Consider the following 13,621-nt stretch of genomic DNA (forward strand, 5'->3'; position numbering starts at 1 on the left):
AGATGCAACAAAATACCGCCATGCTAAAACTAAAAACTAAACTCCGTCTGAACAGGCCTTGGAAGGCCCAACGGTACCAACCGGCCGCCGTGTCATCCTCTCAGCCCAGGGGCATCACTGGATGCGGGTATGGAGGGGCATGTGTTCAGCACACCGCTCTCACGGCCGTTGTCAATTTTCGTGATCGGAGCCGCTACTTCTCAATCAAGTAGCTCCTCAGTTTGCCTCACAAGGGCTGAGTGCCCCCCGATTGCCAACAGCGCTCCGCAGACCAGATGGTCACCCATCCAAGTGCAAGCCCAGCCCGACAGCGCTTAACTTCGGTAATCTGACGGGAACCGGTGTTACCACTGCGGTAAGGCCGTTGGCAAATACCTCTGTGCTGGGAGATATAAACCTTCTGGAAGGTTGGATACGCCGATCACGAACCATAGTGCGGCACATGCAAAAAGTCAACAAACACACAGGTTAAACTACTAGTACTAATGGCACTAACCGGGTAAGCGATGAAACTGACCTCAGTCTGCGGCTCTTTTGCTTTATGCTGGTAGCATTTCAAACAGAACTGGACGTATTCGGTGGGAAGGTGGTAAGAATCAGGTTTACCGACCACCGTATATTATTATTGCCCCTTTTATGGCCCACTGGGTGTAACAAAAGGACATGGCCAAACCTTCAGGAAACATTTCTTACACGTAAAACAGGAAAATATATGGTCAAGGGTCCAGAGACTCTTTATTTCCACGTTATAGCTCAGTTTTTACAACTTTTAGATACATTAATGACCTGCTTTCACCCGTTGGTGGCATATCTGCACTAACGTTGTTGTAACGAGATTGAACGAACAATTAACAGAAGTGTACCCGTACAGGAAAATCAGCTGCTGATGGTGCCTGCACGCTTTGTACAAGGCCCGGCTGCGCCAAGCTCAGTCATGTGGTCAACATTACTTGTTGCAGATAATTATCTTGAGCTGACGCGCCGTCGTTAACTATACGAAGGTGTTCCTCCTTCATTTTAGGTGTCCTCGTCCTTCTAGGACTCCACTAGTGAGGACAGGAACAGGCCGATCTCGAACCCACGGCTGCTGCTGCTGAGGCGCTGTCGTCTCGCTGGCTGGCATGGCTGGTCCTGCTGCACCCCGGCAACGAGAATGTTTCTGCCTCAAAATTCAGACACATCATATCGCTCTGAGGCGCGTTAATTTCACTAAACCTGGCACCTAGTGGCAACACACATTAAAAGATTATCCTGCAACAACAGAAAGATTTTAATGGCTAAGAAGGTAGAGCGACAAAATGCTCTATTTCACTCAAGCGGTACACTGTATGTAAAGTGTCAGTTGCAGGAAAAAAGCTATTCTTATTTTATCAAACATAACAATTATACAGCGAAATGGTAGCAAAAAAAAAAGTGTTCAAATGGCTCTGAGCACTATGGGACTTAACTGCTATGGTCATCAGTCCCCTATAAATTAGAACTGCTTAAACCTAACTAACCTAAGGACATCACACACATCCAAGCCCGAGGCAGGATTCGAACCTGCGACTGTAGCGGTCGCGCGGCTCGAGACTGTAGCGCCTAGAACCGCTCGGCCACAAATGGTAGCAAATAACTTTTTGGTACAATTGTACCAAACAGAACTGTATTCTTTTTTAATGTTAAAATCATATCGATTCTCCCACTACGGTCATTACCGCTAAGTGGCGGAGTTTTTCATTGAGCATGGCTGGCCTCGACTCGCAAACCCCTTATGTCTATCTTAATCTGATTCACTCGCCGCAGCATTGCCATTGCTAGCCTGCGGCGGTTAAAAATGGTTCAAGTGGCTCTGAGCACAATGGGACTTAACATCTGAGGTCATCAGTCCCCTAGACTTTGAACTACTTAAACCTAACCAACCTAAGGACATCACACACATCCATGCCCGAGGTAGGTTTCTAACCTGCGACCGTAGCAGCAGCGCGGTTCCGGATTGAAGCACCTAGTACCGCTCTGCCACAGCGGCCGGCTGCGGCTGTTAATGCAGTACCTAACACAGGGTTTCTCTCTGCTTCTTATTACTTCTGCTAAAAGACTGGCCGGCGACACGACAATATGTTACGTAGTACCATCAGGCGATACTCATTTTCACTGTAGATACAGACCGTAAGTTACTTTTGAGGACAAAAAGAAGAATCTAAGTTAGAACCGGAAAAACAGTCTTGGTTACACAAGGTAGGTTAATTTTATCTGCAAGTGTGGCGCGTTTCACCTGTTCTAGGCAGCATCCGACAATCTGTGGAAACAACAAACTGGTGTTAAAACTACTATTGAAGGAAATAGTAAATGAATAAATTAAAAATATCAAGAGGAAGACACACACCCATTGGACTACGGATAATTGGGAAATCAGTTATGTTTCAGTGAGTGGTGAGGGCTATAAATTTCAACTCATAAAATATTGGACGATAACTGAGCTTACCGATAAAAAATTCTTGCTAATCGTAATCGAGGTGTCGAACGTAATTAAGACTCCTATAGAACTGGGAGGCGACAGCCAGATATCCACTGTCAATGCTACATTACATCACCTACAAGCAACTTGAAAAAAGATAATGACGGTAAGAAAAAGACTCAGTGACAGAAAAAACTCACCCATATTAAATGGCTAGGCTAATACATCTTTGGAAAATTACTGGACGTAATAAGAAGAAAGAAACAGCTAAATTTTTTTAGTAAAAATATGAAGCAACGAAGCCGGAAGGAACGCTAAACCGTAACTCTAACGTAACGATGATAACTTAGGCGTGAAGAAATCGCTTTATGTTAACTGAAAATTTTTAGCTGTTTCTTTATTCTTATTAGTCATTTGCCAAAGGTGTATTATCCTAGCCATTATATTGGTGTATTTTGCACTGTTAAGTTTTCCTGCCTAGCATGCTTTAGTAGCTTTCTTTTTCCTATCGTCATTACCTTTGCTTCTAGGTGATGTCACGAGTATAGACAGCGGCTATTTTGCTGTTACCTCCCAGTCCTTTAGTACTCTTATCCACATATGACGCGTCGGTTACGATTAGGAAGAACTTCATCGGTGATGTAATGAAGCATGGACAGTGGGTATTTGGCTGTTGCCTTCCTGTTCTTTGGGACGCTTAGCCACGTTTGGCGCCTCGGTTACTATTAGGAAGAGTTTCATCCGTGATGTAATGAAGCATTGACGTTATCTATTTGACTGTTACCTCCCAGTTCTATAGGGCTCGCAATTACGCTCGCTGCCTCGGTCACGATTAGCGAGAAGTTTTTATCGGTAAGCTCAGTTATTGTTCAGTGTTTATACACCTCACCACCGTCTGTATGACAAAAGTGCCCTTGTTCTCCGTAGTCCAACCGGCGTACGTTTTCCTCTTGTTATTTTTAATTTATTCATTTATGATTGCCTTTAATAGTTATTTATAATTACACCCCAGACTCCCTGATGATGCCTTGAACAGAAGAAACGCGTTACATTTGAATACCAAATAACCCTGTGCATAAAAAATGTTTTTTCTGTTCTAAAGATCTTCTGTGGTTGCTGCACAAGTCTACATCTACACTTACGTGATTACTCTGCTATTCACAATAAAGTGCATGGCAGAGGGTTCAATGAACCACCTTCAAGCTGTTTCTCTACCGTTCCACTCTCGAACGGTACGCGGGAAAAACGAGCACTTAAGTTTTTCTGTGCGAGCCCTGATTTATCTTATGTTATCGTGATTATCATTTCTCCCTATGTAGTTCCGTGCCAACAGAATGTTTTCGCAATCGGAGGAGAAAACTGGTATTGACATTTCATGAGAAGATCCAGTCGCAACGAAAAACTCATTTGTTTTAATGATTGCCACTCCAATTCACGTATCATGTCTGTGACACTATCTCCCCTATTTCGCGATAATACAAAACGAGCTGCCCTTCTTTGTACTTTTTCGATGTCATCCGTCAGTCCCACCTGATGCGGATCCAACAACGCACAGCAATACTCCAGAATAGGGCGGACAACTGCAGTCTCTTTACTAGACCTGTTGCACCTTCTAAGTGTTCTGCCAGTGAATCGCAGTCTTTGGTTTGCACTACCCACCATATTATCTATGTGATCGTTCCAATTTAGGTTATTTGTAATTGTATTTGTAATTGTAATTGTGTTTAGCTGAATTTACAACCTTTAGACTTGTGTGACTTATTGCGTAATCGAAATTTAGCTGATTTCTTTTAGTGCTCATATAGATAACTTCACACAGTGCCACTGTGGTAGCCGTGGAGTGGAGTTAAATTAACATAAAAGAAGAATATTTTATTTCTGCAAATGACGCATGACATACAGTGTACCGCTTGAGTGAAATAGAGCTTTTTGTCTTTCTAGTGTCTTTGCCATTAAAGGGCTTCTGTTGTTGCAACATCATCTCCGTTTGATAGAACTGCTTTCCAAGAGACGTGTCTTTCATAAAAGTTATCTATAGTGCCTTTCTAACGCTTACATCTGATAGATACTGTTGGAGCTCTCAGCAAGAATATGCTTTTAGCTGTGGGCACTCAGTAGGGCGTAGTTGCGTCAGATACTGTAGAGATACTAACAAATTGTGTATCATCTGTTGCAGCGCTCGTGACAAACCTCTGTGTCTGTGAGTTAAAGATAGATCGTGTCGAAGTGGGTGCGCGAGCCGTGAAATGAAATACCTTCTCACATGAACACAGCACGAGAACTGACAGATGGCGCCGATTTGTGTGAACTGACGACCGCGCTCTGAGGGAGAAAAAAGGAAGGACGTAAAACGGAAATGAATGACACGGGGGCGGCCAATTACTCAGGAAGCGCCGACATAGCACACATTAGTCTCGGCTCTCCTGCAGAGCGCCGCAGGCGGCAGGCAGGCAATCGGTGGACGCTGAGCGGAGCTCGCTTCGGCCGCTTCTGGCGCGCATCATTTGATGGCGAGCGGTCAGAGTGCCCGTCCGCATTGGCCCTCGGAAACGACAGCCCATCTTTATAGCTGGCGCATAAATCAACCCCGGCAAATTCCTTTACAACAGGCTAGGTCGTACGGCTCTACCAAACACATGCTTCTACCGTTTCTGTCAGTGATAATTTATTAATTTATTACTACGAAGACAGAAGAACAAATTTTAGAACTAGCTAGAATATTAGTTCCGTTAAACTTTGTGCTCCAAATGATGAAGGGCCACTATAAGTCCATATCCCTCTGACGTCAGCCTGTGTAGTCCAAGTGTACATCAGCTGCAATGAGGCTAGTAACAACACGCTCGGAGAAATTGGAGCGGTCGTTCTTCCCACTCGGCACACGCGAATACGTGGTACAACGGGACGTACACTCTACCATTTATTTCACGAATGTCTGTGAAGAGTAAGAGTAAATACACAAGCCGACATGTTGTTGTTGTGGTCTTCAGTCCCGAGACTGGTTTGATGCAGTTCTCCATGCTACTCTATCCTGTGCAAGCTGCTTCATCTCCCAGTACCTACTGCAACCTTCTGAATCTGCTTAGTGTATTCATCTCTTGGTCTCCCTCTACGATTTTTACCCTCCACGCTGCCCTCCAATTCTAAATTGGTGATCCCTTGATGCCTCAGAACATGTCCTACCAACCGATCCCTTCTTCTGGTCAATTTGTGCCACAAACTTCTCTTCTCCCCAATCCTATTCAATACTTCCTCATTAGTCCTGTGATCTACCCATCTAATCTTCAGAATTCGTCTGTAGCACCACATTTCGAAAGCTTTTATTCTCTTCTTGTCTAAACTATTTATCGTCAATGTTTCACTTCCCTACATGGCTAGACTCCATACAAATACTTTCAGAAACGACTTCCTGACACTTGAATCTGTACTCGATGTTAACAAATTTCTCTTCTTCAGAAACGCTTTCCTTGCCATTGCCAGTCTACATTTTATATCCTCTTTACTTCGACCATCATCAGTTATTTTGCTCCCCAAACAGCAAAACTCCTTTACTACTTTAAGTGTCTCATTTCTTAATCTAATTCCCTCAGCATCTCCCGACTTAATTCTACTACATTCCATTATCCTCGTTTTGCTTTTGTTGATGTTCATCTTATATTCTCTTTTTAAGACACTGTCCATTCCAGTCAACTGCTCTTCCAAGTCCTTTGCTGTCTCTGACAGAATTACAATGTCATCGGCGAACCTCAAAGTTTTTATTTCTTCTCCATGGATTTTAATACCTACTCCGAATTTTTCTTTTTGTTTCCTTTACTGCTTGCTAAATATACAGATTGAATAACATCGGGGAGAGGCTACAACCCTGTCTTATTCCCTTCCCAACCACTGCTTCCCTCTCATATCCCTCGACGCTTATAACTGCCATCTGGTTTCTGTACAAATTGTAAATAGCCTTTCGCTCCCTGTATTTTATCCCTTCCACCATCAGAATTTGGAAGAGAGTATTCCAGTCAACATTTTCAAAAGCTTTCTCTAAGTCTTCAAATGCTAGAAACGTAGGTTTCCCTTTCCTTAACCTCTCTCCTAACGTAAGGCGTAAGGTCAGTATTGCCTCACGTGTTCCAGTATTTCTACGGAATCCAATCTGATCTTCCCCGAGGTCGGCTTCTAAATAGTTTTTCCATTCGTCTGTAAAGAATTCGTGTTAGTAATTTGCAGCTGTGGCTTATTAAACTGATTGCTCGGTAATCTTCACATCGGTCAACGCCTGCTTTCTTTGGGATTGGAATTATTATATTCTTCTTGAAGTCTGAGGGTTTCATACATCTTGGTCACCAGATAGTAGAGTTTAGTCAGGACTCGCTCTCCCAAGGCTGTCAGTAGTTCCAATGGAATGTTGTCTACTCCGGGGGCCTTGTTTCGACTCAGGTCTTTCAGTGCTCTGTCAAACTCTTCACGCAATATCGTATCTCCCATTTCATATTCATCTACATCCTCTTCCATTTCCATACAAGCTGACATAACTAACTTTAAAAAAAGACATAGTTGACTGTAAATGGAATAGAATTAATGTGAAATGTAGTAATTGCCTGTAATGAGAGCTTCGTTTGACGTTAAGTTTTGCGCCATGTTGAAAGTGGCGAACCTAACTCGTAACTGTACAGTATATTCACTGACAACGTCACGGCGAAGTCTGAATCGATTGATGGCCTCCGTGTATGCGAGAGACGGTTTTGGAACAAAATATAAAGATATGTTAAATCACAGATGTGGTATCGATAGCTACGATGCCCCAACGTAGGTGCGCTCTCGTAGGTTGGCACTACGAGAACGGACGAACAACGCCGACCACAGCGCCCTCTAGCCGACGCAGTGGAGTTCGACGATCGCCGCTCCAGATTCAGCCCATTTGATCAAGAGCAGACGACCTAGCAACTCAGCTTCTACTTGTAGAGGGGCTGGCCTTTACAGACTTTGCCTTTGTAACTTCTAGTAACAGCTTAGATACATGAACGGCTTCGCACCTACGTGCTCATCTGTACCAAAAGTTAAGTAATGTGTTTGTGTATGTTTATACTCCAGTAAAGGTGCTTTAACTTTATTTGCAGTACCGAAGTACTTCACCTTTTCCTGCTCCTACTCGTGTCCTTCACTCTCGGCCTATTTTGCAGAAGCAGTTCGCAGGAGCAGATCCAAGCGCCGCGTATCCAGGCGAGATACAAAAACAGACTTGCTCGTATCGTCAAGAAGTGTAAGCTGTAGTTCCGTCACATAGCCTCACGCAGTAAGTCTAAGTGGTCATTTCGACTATTTGCTAACTATTTGAGGAGCAGTTTAACATCTGGCAACTTATTCAATAGAGAGGCCGTCTTGACTCAACTAAAAACGCCACATTAGAATTGATAAAGTGCCTGAGCGTATCGGATTAAAGATGGTCCTTGGCTACCAGTTCAATAGATCATCTCAGTTGTATATCAACAACGAAGTCAATAACGTTTTGAAAACCGTTATACTTCGCTATGCCATTCTATTTTGCCTGCACGTATGCATCACTATTTGTTCTGGACGGTTCTAATGGTAGACTGTGGAAATACCTCAGCAACTAATTAGCAAGAAACACACATCTGGGACAGCAACACCGACGTGTGGCGCACGAAGAAAAGATTTTATGTAAAATGCAATTTTTTTCCCGTGTGAGATGTTGACTAAAACGAATTCTGATGTCTTGTAAACGTGAAAGATGCATTTTTAACAGCAGAGCGGAATGCCCAGGAAGTTGTGCAGTAAAATTATTTTCTCCTTGTAGAGCGGCTCTCTGACATCGCGATCGAGCAAGAATAACATCGATCTATGCACGTGTGTTTTCTCAGAGACAGTGAGAGATTAATTTGCTAACTTCCAGTATCCGCAGAAGGGTGTCTAATTGGCCTCTTCTAAAATTCTGCACCTTGTAAAAAAGTAGGTGAGCTTTATTGTCCCTAGAAATGAATGACATTTTCGGATCAATGTAACGAAGACACGGGTCGAAAATGGGGAAATTCACTGACGGAAGCAACCTGGATGAAGGCTGGATAGTTGCGGCACGACGCATGGGATAGACCATCTAGGAAACAGCAAAGCTGGTCAGCTGTTCGCTTGCTGCTACTGGGAGCGTCTGTGGGAAGTGGTTGAAGGACTTTGAAACCACAAGAACGTGACACATTGTTGAATATCACAGGGCATGGAAGCTGTTGGCTTTCTCAATCTGGGGCAGATCTGACGGCAGAGTACAATTTCAGTGACTCCTGTAACTGTGGCAAAACAGAACTTGGTTATATGACTGTGTTAAGACAGAATGTAATGATACTTATATACGTTCTACATACGTATGGCTCTTATATGACGGAAATGCAGGGTTGATTCATTGATGTACAATGTTTTTCTCCTTGAAGATAACTGTAAAAACCGAAATCCATAGAGAAAGAACTTAAAATTATACGCCTGATGACATAAATAAGATTTTTCCAAATTATGTAAGCCTGCAGACTTTCATGGCCGATGTTACTAAAGGTAAAATCTTCTGAGTTGTTAGGTAGCATCACATTTCCTTCAAAAATAATCGACGTTTCGACACCTCTGCTCGGATCTTCTTCAGAATGTTCTCCTAGCTGTGGTGGACACCGTAACATCCTGAATAATATCTCAGCACAGGGATCGAAACATCGATTATTTTTGAAGGAAATATGACGAGGCGTAACAACCCAGAATATTTTAACTTTTATCAACAGATTTGAGACACGCTATGTTTCCATTGATTTTTCTGTGCGGTACGTTTATAATCTGCGGAAATGGCCACGTTTGCTGCCTTGCGTGGAACGTGTTGTACACTGCAGCGAGCGGAGCACAGTGGCCGCAATAACGCCGTGCACACGGCACGCCGCCGTTCAGCACACGCGCTGCCGCCGCCTCTCGCCCAAGACGCATCTTTCTGCTCGGCTGGCAGAACTGACGACTTCCTCGCGACAGTCTCCTCAAACAATGGCCCCGCTAAGATGAATGGTAATCTACTTGAATGAACGGGATGCACATCCTCGAACTTTCCAGCCATTGAGAAAGTCAAACATTCAGTTATTTCGAAGAAACAAATCTTGTTTCGGTACCACACAGTTAAGTGATGTTTCCTAACAGTAGTTTTAAGTACGTTGCCCGCTACGTTCTTTCAACCCTCGTACAAAGTCATGGCTTGACTCCTCACACAAGTACAGTGACGGTGAAGTATGGACTCAATAAAACGGTTACTTCTTAACTACGCTATCAATTCAGAATAGTTATTGGCGTTGGTGCAAAAGTTCGTAGCGTGTTTCCAGATTCACGAAACAAAGACTTTTGTTACCAATAATATATTCTCCTTCACAGGGATAAAACCCGGAAAAATCCGGGAATTTTTCACTTTTTTCAGTTTTTAGTTAAATTTTTGTAACTTTTACTGGTAAGAACCCATACTCCAACAAAGAATATTACTGTATCTCGCTACTGCAGAATAATACTGCAGCAATAAAACACCAACGACAGAAAAAAAAACGAAAATAAAACCTAAGTTGCAAAGGAAATGCCCCATATACAAGAACAAACCACAGTGCACAGATAAGCGTCTGCCAACAGCAAAATGTGTTAAAGGCTTTAGGAAGACTGTGCAGTCTTTCATAACAACAAATTGTCTCCAATGAGCTTGACGCCACAACTGTTTACAATGGATTCTTTTGAGTGGTTGCGAGCGAGCTTATGTGCGTGTGCAGTTGCGTATGAGTAGTACCGTCTCCCACTGCTGGCTGCATAAGTGTGGCAGTTGGCTGTATAAACAACAGCAGAAAGCAGCCAGATGCTATCCGTAAAAATTTTACTGGTGCACCTAAGGTGGCAGATTCAAGTATGTGCAACAGATTCGGAACTAGGGGCCGGGGGCAAACCGGTGGTATCTGACACCGGTGGCAATTTCCGGGGGGGGGGGGGGGGGGGGAGTGGGGGGGTGCAAAAACGCTTCCTTGCCATTGCCAGTGTGCATTTTATATCCTCTCTACTTCGACCATCATCAGTTATTTTGCTCCCCAAATAGCAAAACTCTTTACTACTTTAAGCGTCTCATTTCCTAATCTAATTCCCTCAGCATCACCCGACTTAATTCGACTACATTCCATGATCCTCGTTTTGCTTTTGTTGATGTTCATCTTAAATCCTCCTTTCAAGACACTGTCAATTCCGTTCAACTGCTCTTCCAAGTCCTATGCTGTCTCTGACAGAATTACATCGGTGAACCTCATAGTTTTTATTTCTTCTCCATGGATTTTAATACCTACTCCGAAATTTTTAGTTTTTTTTTTGTTTCCATGACTGCTTGCTCAATATACAGATTGAATGCGAGCGAGCGTTATTGTGGAGTAGCATCACTTCAGACAGTCTTCCCGGTCATTGTTATTGGACTGTGTCTACAGGACTTCTCTGTTGTTGACAATGAATGTTAGCAGTGATTGTTAAATTTCGGGCAAGCAATTCGTAGTACAACGCACAGTCATTATTCCACTAAATGCATAACATTATCTGTTATGGATGCACGCCAGCCTTTGTACGCGGAGTTGCTCCTTCGTTTGGACTCAACTATTCTTTTCCTTTCCTTGTCTTAGCATAAAAATACCATCTCTGGCCACGATAAAGGATAGAAATGGACGGTATTGTTCACGAGCCAAGTGATAACGAACAGGCAGATATGCACATATACCCACTCTGGCTTAGAGCGTCCGGTACCCATAGCCCCCATTTTTTAACCTTTCCCATTGCATGCAAATGTCGCACGATTGTGGAGCGATCACAGTTCATCAAGTTTACAATGTCTTGAGCACAGTGATGTGGATTATTGTGGATTAATGCGTGTACACGATCTTCGCCAAACTACGAAGGTCTTCCTGAACTTGGTGAGTCATTAATGTCAACGCGATCCTCCTTAATTCCTTGCGGCGCTCTGTCAGTGGCAGCATCCCCGTACACACCGCTTCTGTCTGCCTCTGCTGGTATCACCTTTCTACTGAACTCAAACAGAAAAATATGTCCGAAATCTTCCTATTTCTCCACTCGGCACTTCATTCTATAGCGTCCACAGCTCCACTCACTATCTCCAGATTACAAAATGGAAATATGTAAACTCAAATAGCAACAGCGACCTATTAATAAAAAATGACAATCGATAAATAAACCCCCAGCAACCGGAACACCAACATGGGGAAAAAAAAGAAAAAGAAAAAAAGAAACGCATCGAACTTATGCACTAATCTGCCTATCACAATGATCCGATCAAACTGGAGAGTGTTACACCATCACCACACTGACTGAAAGCTAGCGAACTAGCAGTCGTATGCCTGTATGGTTTCTTCATCGAAGTTTCGTCCTTTGCGAAGAATAGCGTGAGTACATGATCACTCTTAGGTATTTCAAACGTTAGAGGAACTTTTAGCTTCAGATCGGACATGCACGTGGCGGTTACAGCCTTATTTGGAATTCATGAAAGTTCACTCCATTGACGTGTCATGAGCGCAATTATCGTGACAGATGGCACTGACACTTAACCGTAGTACAATGACAGAGAAAGAATGCTGAAGAGATGAAATCAGGAAGAATGGCTCTGAGCACTATCGGACTTAACATCTATGGTCATCAGTCCCCTAGAACTTAGAACTACTTAAACGTAACTAACCTAAGGACATCACACAACACCCAGTCATCACGAGGCAGAGAAAATCCCTGACCCCGCCGGGAATCGGACCCGGGAACCCGGGCGCGGGAAGCGAGAACGCTACCGCACGACCACGAGCTGCGGACCAGGAAGAGTGGGTACGGAGCATTCCAGAAGGACAATAGCACGAGAAGATGGTAGCATTGTTCTTTTGGTCCTTATGGACGGTCAGAGCTGAAATCCTGAAAGAGGTTACAAGCAAAGGACCATCACGAGTCATTGGGAAAGAAGTACTTGGATCTGGGTTGAGATGTCGAGGTGCCATGAGTCATTAACCGCATCCGTCATACCAAAAGCAACGGGGCACTAAATATTATTGTATCATGGTCAACTGAGACGTTGAGTGACTTTCTATCGTGTACAGTGATGAGTATATTTTCGCTAGTGGTGGTCAGATGACATCAAAGTATCCTTAGACGGCCTAGTGGAAGGTCACAGGAAGCAGTGGTTTTCGAGACCCGTACATCTCCAACACCTGGAATCATGACAAGAAATGCTATAACAGCAAGATGTTTGCTAATTGCTGAAAGGAAGCTATATGCTCTCCATTACGTGAGAAGAATGGTAACCACTGTTGCCTTATCCTTCACGATTAGCGTACCAGAAAGCCCATTCAGCATGCCGATGCAAACCCAAAGGCCGCAATTCAGACGATGAAAGCCTTGAGGTATGTTCTGATCCTTGACCGGTCTGCCGTAGCTTCTCATTTCTCACTCACTGAGCATGTCTGGAACATCACTACCCAGAACTTCAAGAACTGACCCAGCTTGTCGTTCAGTCATGTCAACGTATACCTGAAGATACCATTCAAAGGCCGTTTACTTACATGACACACCAAATACAAAACTGTATTCATGTCTCTGGAGATTACACCTCGTAATGATGAGGTTGATGGAAATTCGTTTTGAGTGGAACGAAAATTCAATCATTTAATATTCGTTATGTGATGAACAATGTGTAATAAATCAGATTAATATCGAGCTAGTTCTTCATGGTGACTACCTTTCTGGTTCCGTTACTGTATTACATTTATTCTAATACTGAAGGTTAAACTGGATAATGTCCCTATATCGCAGTACATTGCTTAGTGACGTGTCTTACACAGTACTAAATTCTCAGACGGGCATTGAAATTCCTATGTGGACGGTTGAGAGATAAATACAACAGCGAACCGATAAATGAGGAGTCCCGTTACTCAATGTCGGGCAACATTACAAACAAACTGAGATTAAATTAATTTCGTAAATAATTGTAATATTGTAGTCCATTACCTAGGATTCTGTGTGGATGCACAGATTTCTGCATAAAAATTCTACCGCGATTGCAATCAGATTAAGACACAGAGAACTCGTCAGCAATCATCAGCTACGTGATTTCAGTACAGCGGGTGATCACACGACGCCTCTTGTGATGGTAAACGTTATAAG

The 13,621-nt window shown here is 43.3% G+C and overlaps 1 protein-coding gene and 1 pseudogene across 1 annotated transcript in view; one reads left to right on the plus strand and one right to left on the minus strand.

The window, feature by feature from the left end:
- LOC126336721 (Ig-like and fibronectin type-III domain-containing protein 1) overlaps positions 1-13,621 on the plus strand; it is a 2,308,230-nt gene that overhangs the window by 557,158 nt on the left and 1,737,451 nt on the right. The window lies entirely within an intron of this gene.
- On the minus strand, positions 252-369 carry LOC126337135 (5S ribosomal RNA; annotated as a pseudogene).

The sequence above is a fragment of the Schistocerca gregaria genome, chromosome 2 (genome assembly GCF_023897955.1).
Source record: "Schistocerca gregaria isolate iqSchGreg1 chromosome 2, iqSchGreg1.2, whole genome shotgun sequence".
Taxonomy (NCBI): Eukaryota; Metazoa; Arthropoda; class Insecta; order Orthoptera; family Acrididae; genus Schistocerca; species Schistocerca gregaria.